Source organism: Cervus canadensis, chromosome 10 (assembly GCF_019320065.1).
Source record: "Cervus canadensis isolate Bull #8, Minnesota chromosome 10, ASM1932006v1, whole genome shotgun sequence".
Taxonomy (NCBI): domain Eukaryota; kingdom Metazoa; phylum Chordata; class Mammalia; order Artiodactyla; family Cervidae; genus Cervus; species Cervus canadensis.
In genome coordinates, this window is record NC_057395.1 from 51330908 (window position 1) to 51343574 (window position 12667).

At 38.6% G+C, this 12667-nt stretch overlaps 1 protein-coding gene across 3 annotated transcripts in view; it reads right to left on the reverse strand.

Moving 5' to 3' along the window:
* PTPRA (protein tyrosine phosphatase receptor type A) overlaps positions 1 to 12667 on the reverse strand; it is a 164100-nt gene that overhangs the window by 135293 nt on the left and 16140 nt on the right. The gene's annotated exons all lie outside the window — the stretch shown is intronic.

Sequence of the window (12667 nt, forward strand, 5' to 3'; positions counted from 1 at the left end):
TCAAAAGCCATCGTCCTTCCTTTTAAGGTCTTTCATAAATGAACTCAGTACAAATCATCTTTGAATTTAGTTATTTTTCAGCTTTTACAACCTCATCAATAATTCTATTCTTTATGTATAAATGGAATGGCCAATATTAGTTTAATACTCCTTTTGACTTAAGTATGTTACATAATTTAGCTCATTTACTCCCCACCACAACTCTATGAAGTGGATATTATTATGCCCCATTTTGCAGAGGGGAAACTGAGGCAGAGAGATTAATCAACATAGCAGATGGCTTCAGAAGCCACAAAAATATTTTAAAGAGCACATTATTTCATATTTTTATTTCATGAGTAAATAGCGTTTAGTGGGTAAGTTGAAAATCTTGTGTGTGCTCAGTCGCTCAGTCGTGTCCGACTTTGTGACCCTTTGGACGAGCTGCCAGGCTCCTCTGTCCATGGGATTTTTCAGGCAAGATTACTGGAATGGGTTGCCATTTTCTTCTCCAGGGTATCTTCCTGACCCAGGGATCAAACCCATATCTCCTGCTTTGCAGGTGGATTCTTTATCCACTGATCCACCAAGGAAAGCCCCAAGTTGAAAACCTTCATTGTGCTAAAAAAAAAAAGTTCAGCCTATCTACAACTCTTAACATTTTTAATTCATAAAGCTAAAAGCAAAAAATAAAATCCTCAAATTATACTTAGGGATGTTTTAAAATATTCTTTAAAGGGACTAACCAGAGCTTCCCTGGTGGCTTAGTGGTAAAGAATCCACCTGCAAATGCAGGAGACAGGGGTTTGATCCTGTCTGTATGTGGTCCAGGAAGTATGTGGTCCAGGAAGATCCCCCATACTGCAGAGTCCGTGGGCCACAACTACTGAATCTGTGTTTTAGAGTTGGAGAGTCGCAACTACTGAGCCCACCTGCCACAACTACTGAAGCCCACTCTAGAGCCCGTGCTCTGCCACAAGAGAAGCCATGGCAATGAGGAGTCCAGGCACCACAACTAGAGAGTAGCCCCTGCTCGCTGTAACTAGAGAAAAGCCAGAGTAGCAACAAAGACAAAAATAAATAAAAATTATTTTTAAAAGGAACAAAAAATATTGATAATTCTATACTTTATAGTCCTGCTTAAATTAGGCATACAAATCTCTTATCATCACTGTAGTTTTGTTTAGCAACTTGTTAATACTTAAGTGAAAACTGCCCAGTCGTGTTCGACTGTCTGCGACCTCATGGACTATACAGTCCATGGAATTCTCCAGGCCAGAATACTGGGGTGGGTAGCCTTTCCTTTCTCCAGGGGATCCTCCCAAACCAAGGATCGAACCCAGGTCTCCCGAATTGCAGGCAGATTCTTTACCAACTGAGCCACAAGGGAAGCCCAACAATACTGGAGTGGGTAGTTAGTACTTAACTGAATTGCATCTATTTGACAACATTCCCAACCCCTCTCTGGGATGACCTGGAATCATTTGGCCCCAATCTTCCCAAAATGAATTATTAAAGAATCTCATGCTTTTAAAAGAAAGGGTCAGACCAGTGGTGGCAGCTGCCAAGAATGAGTTTACTGCTTGGTTTCCACGACTACATCAATCTGAGACCAGTGTAAGAGAGAAGATGTATCCTTGGAAACCAACTCTTTGCTTCCTTCAATTAAGAAAAGGAGTGGAAAAAAAGAGCGAAAAGGCTTCAGAATGATTTAACTTGTGTTTAATGTGTTCACTGTGCATGATAATCAATGGCAAAAGTTCTGTCCCAATCAAATCTGTGAGAAAATTATGCTGTTAGTGGAACACCCCAAACTGATTTTACAGAGATTATCTTATGACCCATAAACAATTATTTTGGTTTCAGTCTTTAAAAAAAGATCACAATAGAAGCTCCACCAGTAAGAACTTCATAAATGATATCTAACTGGGAACAATATTTGGTAACCCTCAAGTGCACAACTGCATACTATCATCTGAATTCTCCACACACATCCCATATACTCTAGAAGGGTCCTTTGATTTAGGTGTCACAAATTGTGAAATTTCAAAATGGAAGCTTTTTTTTTCCCCCAAATTCAGAAACAGACTGAATATATTTATGAAAATAACTATACTTCATAACATATGCTACAAGTCCATTCATTTCAACTTCACTTCCTATGAAGTGCAAATGAGCTTTAGTGAAATATATTAAGTACAGCCTCACAGGTTTTCTAAAAACCAGGACCCTACTTCCCTGGAGCTATAAATATACTTCCTGTCATCAATAGCAATGGCTGGAGCAACCCCTCTGTTCAAAAGAACTAAAAATACATTTTTATACATATCCTCTCTTCTCTACCCACCCACCATTCCAAGAGGAACTGACAGAGGGAAATGCAGAGCTGTGTAAAGTTCAGCTGAGAGCAATGCAGAGACTGCAATTTTCCTTAAAAAAAAAAAAGGCAAAAACCACTACAATATTGTAAATTAGCCTCCAACTAATAAAAATAAATGAAAAAACAAATAAACAAAAAAAAAAAAAACATGCTACCTTCGACTGAATATTGTTCAGGGGAGACAGTAATCAGCTATTACAGAGTCAAAGTAAATTTTAATTTTTTTGGAGAAGTTATTTCTGATCACAAGTTATATTTAGTTACATTAACTGTTATTTGGGGGCTGGTGTCATCTAAACCATGGTAACAGAAATTCATGCATACGGGAACTATGCAAAGTGAGAATTTTCTGTGTATAAAAGGGACTCATGGAACTAGACAGTACTCAGCCAGCACTTTCAGTGGGACTAGGGTCAGTGAGATAGCCCTTGTGGTCAGGAGGTTGTTACCCACAATGGTGCTGGAGGGAACAAGTTGGAAAGCTAGATTCTAAATGTCAGAGAAAGGAGGTACAAATTCAGAAAGAGAGAAAGACTAGAAAAAATCCATGATATTGAAACAAAACTAAAGGTACCAAAGTGAAATCATGACTTTCAATATTTATAGGCAGATACTGATGTCTGTGTATGTCTGTTATACACACATATGTCAAAGTGAAAGTGTCGGTCACTCAGTCATGTCTGACTCTTTGCAACACTATGGACTGCAGCCCGCCAACCTCCTCTATCCATGGGATTCTCCAGGCAAGAATACTGGAGTGGGTAGCAGCCATTCCCTTCTCCAGGAGATCTTCCCAACCCAGGGATAGATGGGTCTCCTGCATTGCAGGCAGACTCTTTACCATCTGATATGTATGTATATGCATAAATCACTACAAACCCTTCAACCACAAACCCCAACATCTGTGTTTCACTTTCTGCCCAACAGGGGACATTTCTACCTAACAATTCTCACCACCACAATGATAAAGGCACTTAACCATATTTTCCCCTCACTCCTCTGCCTCCTGACTGACCTTAGTGTTTCTCCCATGTAACCCTGCATAATAGCTTGGTGCCTGCTGCCTCTGGGCAACTATGAGCAATGAACTTCCTTCAATGGCACTGACCTCTTCATGCCATCACTCAGTCAGCCTTATAAATTAATCCTAGGTACATTTAAAAACACTATCCTATCTCTGACCTCTAACAGAGCCTAAAAGCAATGATATATCTCAGAAGCAAAGAACACATCTGGTATTCAGATCTTATTTCCTAAATACATCCCCTAATAAAAGGAACCAGAGCTCCCCAATAGACATCATTGATTCCAGGACTAGGGCAGTGAAAGTACAAGATGAGCATGGAAAATCTTACTGCGTAAAAAGAAAAGTAAGTGATCAAAGAATGATGGGGACGTGAAAAAAGGCCACAGGAGCCAGCCTGAAAGGGTGTCTATGGCCAAATCTAGCACAATATGAGCATCAAATAAATGGTAAATGAATAACACAGGAATCCAGGAGTTCATGTTGATATGTTTAAATGATTTTTAAAATAAATTTATTTTCTGGCTGTGCTGAAGTACTACAGCTTGGACTTTTCTCTAGTTGTGGAGAGTAGGGGCTAATCTCTAGTTGCAGTGCGAGGGCTCTCATTGTGGTGGCTTCTCTGCTTCAGCAATTGTAGCATGCAGCCTCTAGAGCGCAGGCTCAAGAGTTGGGGCGCATGGACCTAACTGCTCAGGAGCATGTGGGATCTTCCCGGATCAGAGATGGAATCCATGATCTCCTGCAATGGCAGGCAGAATCTTTACCACTGAGCCACCAGGGAAGCTACTAAATGATTTTAAAAGAGAAAAAAGAAACTTTCCTGGTGGTCCAGTAGTCAAGACTCCATTGCAGGGGGCATGGGTTCCAGCCCTGGTCAGGGAACTAAGATCTCCCATGCCAGGCAGCAGGGTAAATACATAAATAAATAAAAAGAAAAGAGGGGTAGAGAAAGCTTTTTCTTACAGTGAAATGCCAAATGATGAACTCAAAAGCAGTGATGAAAGTTTATAAATGTTATCAATCGGTAACCACTATAGCAACAACTGACTTAGGCACAGATCATCAATGAATGGATGCTAATACTCATAGGTAAAAGGTTAATGAGAAATGAACTATTCATATAGCATCAAAATTATCATTTCACAAAAATGTGTATTATCTACTTACTAGAAAAGGCAAAATATTTTTGAACTAACTGTAACTAACTGAAGAGATATGATAACTAAACGCAAGGCATGTTCTTAGGTGGTCTCTGAACTGGAAATATAAACGGAAAGGAAGAGGTTTTCCTGGTTTTCTTTCTAGAGGGGTTGCTGTTGCTGTTTATTCTCTAAGTCGTCTCCAATTCTCTGCAACCCAGAGAATGCAGACTGTAGCTTGCCGGTTCCTCTGTCCATGGGATTTCCTAGGCAAGAATACTAGAGCAGGTTGCCATTTCCTCCTCCAGGGGATCTTCAAAACCCAGGGATCAAACCCAGGTCTTTTGGTTGGCAGGGGGATTCTTTACCACCTGAGAAGCCCTTAAGGAGGAAGAGTTGGGTTTTTGGTTGATCTTTTAGCTTTTTGTTTTTTTCTGTAAAAAACATAATTGGAAAATCAATGAAATTTGAGAGGTGTCTGTGAATTAGACAGTACTGTATTGATATTTACTTCCTGATTTTAATCAGTGTGCTGTGGCTAAACACAAGAGTATCCTTGTTTTTAGGATATATATACTGATCTAAAAGTTACAGAGCCTTTTGTCTGCAACTTATTTCTTAAATGATTCAGAAAATTTGTATAGCTAGAAGCATATAGTGACAAAGATAAGGCAATTATGGTAAAATGTTAACAATTTAACATTAACAATGTGGAGAACACACTCAGCCAAACAGCAAACAAATACTAAAGGACTAAAATCATATAGGCCAATCCTTTAATCACAATGCAGTTAAATCTATTAATCCATATTTAAAAACCTCACAGCTGAAAATTAAAAGACACACTTATAAATAACCCATGGATCAAAGAAGAAAACCACAATGGAAATTAGAAAATAGCCTTAACTGTTATTGAAAAAATTCCAACCAAAATACTAGTAATCTGATGCCATCAATGTATAAGATAAAAAGATAGTACTTCATTTAAAAACTCCCTTTTTAATGAAAGGTAGCTGCCAAGGGCTAGAGGGAGGGAGAATCAGGAACATACTGGTAAAAGAAAACAGAGTTCTAGTTGGGAATGATGAAAAAGTCTTGGAAATGGATGGTGGTGGTGATATCACAACAATCAATAGGAATGTACACCAAACTGTAGTAAAAATGGTATATTTTGTTATGTATATTCTACAACAAACATTACATAAAATGAGTCTAAAAGAAAAAATAGAACTATTTTCTCATGAAGAGTTGATTAATGTAATTTATTACATTGACAATTTAAAGAAATATCATATGAACATTAAGAGATGCAGAAAAAGCATGATTCAACATCCACTCATTAAAAGCTTTTTTACAACAAGGAAAAAAAGAGAAGTTCCTTAATCCGACAGTGTCCACAGCCAAACGGCCCTAAGAGCACAGGGTAAGATTCAAAAAACTAATGCCAGGTCAGATAACATGGCATAGCATATAAAATCTTTGCACTCTTCTTTTAAAATTCTTTTAGAATTATTTGAAATGTAAAAGACAGAAAATGCAGTTATCTCTTCCGTGCTGATAAATACTGTTTTAATGTCAAGAACAATTTTTAACAGAAAAGTGATTCCTTTAAGCAACTAACAAAAAAAATTGGGTTCAGATGAACTTTAAAACCATTTTGAGCATCCAACAATTTTTTACTATTTAATTTTAATAAAATCCAACAATTTTTAAATATTTATTTTTACTTATTTATTTGGCTGCACTGGGTCTTAGTTTCAGCATGTGAGGTCTATTAATAGTTCCCTATTAGAAATCAAACCTGGGCCCCCTGCATTGTGAACATGGGAGTCTTAGCCATTGGATCACCTGTGAAGCTCCCAACAGCCAACAACTCTAAAGAATAGAACAATTCTGTTTTTTGTTCAGTCACTCAGTTGTGTCTGACTCTTTGTGACCCCATGAAATGCAGCACACCAGGCTTCCTGTCCTTCACCATATCCCAGAGCTTGCTCAAACTCATGTCCATTGAGTCGGTGATGCCATCCAGCCATCTCATCCTGTCATCCCCTTCTCTTCCTGCTTTCAATCTTTTTTTTTAAAAACATATCAGTTTTAATTGTCAATTATTCCAGGGCAAGAGTTCACTTCCAATCACTTCTGTCTGGCTTGCATTCCTCCGTGGCCCAGCCAAGACCATCATTCCAGTTTATTCTCGAATTTGCTCTCCCGCCCTCCCCATGAGGCCAGCGAGAGAGGCGTGGCCCTGCTGAATCTGAATAGCCAATCACCATCAAGTCCAACAGACTAGATGATTGGGGTCAGCCAGCGCAAAACACACCATCTTGCTTCGAGCCCGGAGGTGCAGACAGATGTGTGTTCTGAGTGATGCACAGGCCTCTTCACAGCCCAGTGTCAGCGTCCACCGGCCTGCAGCCAGGGTAGATCTGAGGTCATAAGGCCACTCGAATGCAGTGGTGCTTCAGTCTGCAAGGTAGGACCCTTTTATCAGCTGGTAAAAGTCAACAAGCTGGATCAGGTCAGAGAATTTGGTGCTCCTGTCGTCAAGGCTGCAAGGTAAGATCTGGAAATTTTTAATTTTCTGATGAGGACACAGTCTGGAGACAAATGCCTTTGGATTACTCTCCTGCCTTCAGTCTTTCACTGAAGCCCAAGAGTACTGGAGTGGGTAGCCTATCCCTTCTCCAGGGGATTTTCCCCACCCAGGAATCGAACCTGGGTCTCCTGCATTGCAGGCGGATTCTTTACCAGCTAAGCTACCAGGGAAGCCCAATTCTGTTTCTAGAGAAACCTTTTCCAAAAGAATAGTCCTTATTAGAGGATTCACCAGAAAATTATGCTGTCTGAAATTAGGTAATTACTGATATCTTTTTATAGCTAAAATGAATAGCCAGGTACATCAACTTTGACATTTTTTTCAGACTAAACTCTTTCAAGTCATGCTGTCTTCAATTGAGAGGGTTGGAGCCTGGTGTATCCATTCATTCGTGGGTTAGAGCAGGTGAATGAAAACTTTTCTGATAACCATCTCAGACTTTCCTATGGTTGTTTCACGTAAATAGATGGAGTCACCATCTATGAAAACCACCATTATCTTCAGACTTATTTTCAAAGTCAGTTGGATTTGTCATTAATCAGCAACTGTACTCATGATTTCAAAGTCTTTTTCTAATCAACAAAGTTCAATTATGAGAAATGACATTTAGAAAACTGCCTCTTATTTGTGCATCTGTGGACTCTGTTGAGAATAAGCAAAGCTGTAATAAGGTTATGGCAAAATCACTGCTGCAGAGCTTCCCTGGTGGCTCAGTGCTAAAGAATCCACTTGCCAATGCAAGAGACATAGGTTTGATTTCTGATCTGGAAAGATCCTACATGTTGAGAAGCCACAACTGTGGATCCTTTGCTCCAGAGCGCGGGAGCCACAACTACTGAAGCCCACACATCCTAGAGCCCGTGCCCCATAATAAAAGTAGCCACCAAAATAAGAAGCCCAAGCACTGCAGCTATAGAGAAGCCCTTGCCTGTCGTAACCGGAGAAAAGCCCAAGCAGCAACAAAGACCCAGCACAGTCAAAAATAAATAATTTTTAAAAAAATCACTACTGCAGGATTTCTCAAATTTGAGAGATATGGACTACCTTTTAAATGAAATAAAATTTTTAACACACCTTCACTGCTAACTAAAATTTTTTTTATTAATGATTAAATATAAACATAACACTATGCTATTTCACAGCTATAAAACCAAAACAAAACAAAAAATAAAATAAAACCAAAACAAATTTATAAATATAAAAATATAAAACCAACAAGATTCAAATTAACAATATTAATAGATAATAAATTCAATGCTGAAATTAAATCACCACTCATAACTTAGCTACTGTATCACCTACTACAAGTTTTTGTGTGTTTGTTTAAGCTTGGCAGGCCTAAACACATATGTCATTTAATACCAATTCTCCCACCACTTTCCCATTCAAACAACTACAAGCAAGTTGCCCACCGTGCCCAGCACTACTTGGCCTTCCCTTGGTCCCACAAATGACTTACTTACAAATAAAGATGTAGCTTGATCCTAAACACACATGAACATGGGTGCTGAAAGTGTGTGACAATACTCAGTTACAAGGTCGGTAATCTACATGCTTACAGTTCAGATTATTGAAACTTTTAAAACTATCAGAGTCTACTCAGAGAAACTTCTCTCCAAAATATATCCAAGGCCTTCCATTTGAAAAACTGCACTACAGACCCAGAGAGATCGGATGGGGAGGGAGGTGGGAGGGGGATCGGGATGGGGAACACATGTAAATCCATGGCTGATTCATGTCAATGTATGGCAAAAACCACTACAATATTGTAAAGTAACTAGCCTCCAACTAATAAAAATAAATGAAAAAATAAATAAATAAAATGAAAGTGAAAAATCTCTAAAAAAAAAAAATTAAATTAAAAAAAAAAAAGAAAAACTGCACTACAGTATGACTGTAGAGATACTATTGAAAACATTCACTGTATCATACAACACCCCTTTTAAAAGGAAAATGCCTCAAACCATAGTGCCAGGAAAGGCTGTTTTTCACTGCTGCTGATAGTTTATATCTTCTAAGTCAAGTCAGTATCTTGGAATCTTTGGCTACTGTAACTTGAGAGCTCAATATATAGTCTTCTTTAAGTAAATGCACAGGATCTAATGAACTGCACTATCATTCCCATGCCTCTCTCTTACCATAAGACCCTTATTTTCCTTTTATTCTGACTTGCTTATGTGGATATTTATGTATTAAAATTCATTTGTCCTTATTGGGTAGATAATGAACCACATGCTATAAAGTCAAAGAATACCAAAGAAAATATGCTAAATGAAATGTATCCTTTCCACCAGTAATCCAGTTCCCCACTCCTCAGTAATGATTATTATTGACTAGTTTCTTGTCTTTCTAGAGAGCTCCTAAACACAATCTCTTCAGAAACACATACACAATGGATATCATACAAACTTCAGTAAATTCCTTCAAATTCTTCTCAGAATGAACTGTGCCATGAGTATTCCCTTCAGTGGTCCTAATGTTTTGGAAAGTAGAGTGTTTCAGAATTAAATAATTTTAGGCAAAGATTTGAAACCATCAAATCCCTTATCACTACAGAGGAAGAAACTGTGACCAGGAAAAACTTGACTAAAGTCACAATGTTAATTAGTACTGCCAGAAAAAGAATTGGGGTCTGTTTATTCCAAACCCTTTCTTTATCCAAGGTCTACTCAAATTTCTTTACATTTCCCACAATTATCGGGGATTAATGAGCCTTAACTGTATGAAATAGAACAGGAAGCCCCCCTTGTAAGGGTCTTCTCTCAGGACGCTGAGCCGCTGACTGTTTGGGATTAAGTTTAGTCACCATCCGTACACAGCTCTCTGCACCAAACAGAACAACACATATCCATCGTGACTAACATTCCTGGTAATTTCCAAGAAACAAAGCTCAAATCAGTGCAGCCACACAGCCCTTCAAATCATCAAAAGAGAAGGAAATGTTATAGACTCCCACATTTTGGTTTTAATCAGTATCTGTTCATCAATAAACATGTCTGTTTACTATATCCTAGCACTTTGCTCAATGTTAAACACCAATGTATTGAACTCCTAATGGAATCAATAAGATGGTCCTCAATACATAATTGTCTTCAATAAACTAACAGGAAATTAGACATGAAAGTGAGTAATTAAAATACATTTTGATCAATACTTGTTATTCCAACCCCAAAAGGAGGAAAGAAGAATTCCTAGGAGAATTCAGGAGACTTCACTAAGTAGTTAATACTTCAGCTGGGTCTCGAAGACTAAGTAGTAGTATGGTTACTTAAGTTTTTACTTATTTAATGAGTTTAGTTTCATAAAGATAAACTAAGTCATATAGGTACAGTCTTCAGCAACTACACTGAAATTTCAAAATGGCAGCACAGTGTATAATAAAAATGTTAAATATGAACTCCTTTAGGTAGGCCATGGAGAAAAATCCAGTGTAACATGAGACCCAACAGATCTACCTTTCTCGTTCACATAAGCTACCTGGTTTCCAAAGACATATTTGAGTTTGTATCCCCTAATTTAGTGCCAAAGATAAGGGAGATAGAAAGAGGAGAGGAGAAGAAAAACACATCTTAAAAACCACCTGGATTTTCAAGTCATTACAGGGACTTAGTTTTCTGTTTCAATTTTCCAATTTTGGAATCAGAAAATAAAACCTACAAAACTAGAAAATGAACAGGAAAAAGCAGGAAATAAAAAAAGACAGCTTAAGATTCTGAGTGAGGTTAGGGTTACTGAAGAACTAAGTGAACTCAACTGCTGCCATCAAACTCAAAGTCCAAGTAATACGAATCCATGCCCAGCAAAATTACATATTACAACACATCTTGGACCACCAGGATCCTTTGAAAATTGTTAATCTGCAAGTGTCAACGTACAGATTATAAGTGTCTGGATTATCACACAATATGATTAAATGACTTGACAGAAATAAGCACAGGATCTATAACTAGATCCCCCTTTATGCATCACAGCCTTTTCCTGTAGAAGGGGCTAATGTAACTCAATGAAGCTATGAGCCATGCCATGCAGAGCCACCCAAGGCGGATAGGTCATAGTGAAGAGTTATGACAAAACATGGCCCACTGGAGAAGGGAAAGGCAAACCACTCCAGTACTCTTGCCTAGAGAACCCATGAACAGCATGAAAAGGCAAAAAGATGCAACACTGGAAGATGAGTCCCCCAGGTTAGAAGGTGTACAATTTGCTACTGGGGAAGAGTGGAGGGCAATTACTAATAGTTAAAGAAAGAATGAAGCAGCTGGGCCAAGGCAGAAATGATGGTCACCTGTGAATGTGTCTGGTGGTGAAAGTCAAGTCCAGTGCTGTAAAGAACAAGACTGCACAGAAACCTGGAATGTTAGGCCCATCAATCAAGGTAACTTGGACGTGGTCAAGCAAGAGATAGCAAGAGTGAACATCAGCATCTTAGGATCAGGGAACTAAAATGGACAAGAATGGACAAATTTAATTTAGATGACCACTGTATCTACTACAGTTGGCAAGAATCTTTTAGAAGAAATGGAATAGTCATCACAGTTAATAACAGAATCTGAAATGTAGTACTTGGGTACAATCTCAAAAATGACAGGATGATCTCAGTTCATTTCCAAGGGAAACCGTTCAATATCATGATAATCCAAGTCTTTGCTTCAAACACTCTAATGTCAAAGAAGCTGAAACTGACTGGTTCTATGAAGACCTACACCTTCTAGAACTAACACCAAAAAAAGATGTTCTTTTCATCAGAGGGGGCTGGAATGCAAAAGTAGGAAGTCAAGAGACACCTGGATCGCCAGTCCAGGCTGGATGCATGAGACAAGTGCCTGGGGCTGGTGCACTGGGATGACCCAGAGGGATGGGATGGGGAGGGAGGTGGGAGAGGGGTTCAGGATGGGGAACACATGTAAATCCATGGCTGATTCATGTCAATGTATGGCAAAAACCACTGCAATATTGTAAAGTAATTAGCCTCCAACTAATAAAAATAAAGGGGAAAAAAAAAGACACCTGGAGTAACAGGCAAGTTTGGCCTTGGAGTACAAAATGAAGCAGGGCAAAAGCTAACAGAGTTTTGTCAAGAGAATACACTGGTCATAGCAAACGCCCTCTTCCAACAACACGAGATGACTCTGCATATGGACATTCACTATACTGAAATCAGACTGATTATATTCTTTGCAGCTGAAGATAGAGAACTCTATATAGTCAGCAAAAACAAGACCTGGAATTGACTGTGGATCAGATCATCAATTCCTTATTATAAAATTCAGGATTAAATTGAAGGAAGTAGGGAAAATCACTAGGCCATTCAGGTCTGATCCAAATAAAATCCCTTATGATTATACAGTGGAGGTGACAAATAGATTCAAGGGATTATATCTGTTAGAGTGCCTGAAGAACTATGGATGAAGGTTCCGAACACCATACAGAAGGCAGTGACAAAAACTATCCCAAAGAAAAAGAAATGCAAGAAGACAAAGTGGTTGTCTGAGGAGGCTTTACAAAGCTGAGGAAAAAAGAGAAGTGAAAGGCAAGGGAGGAAGGGA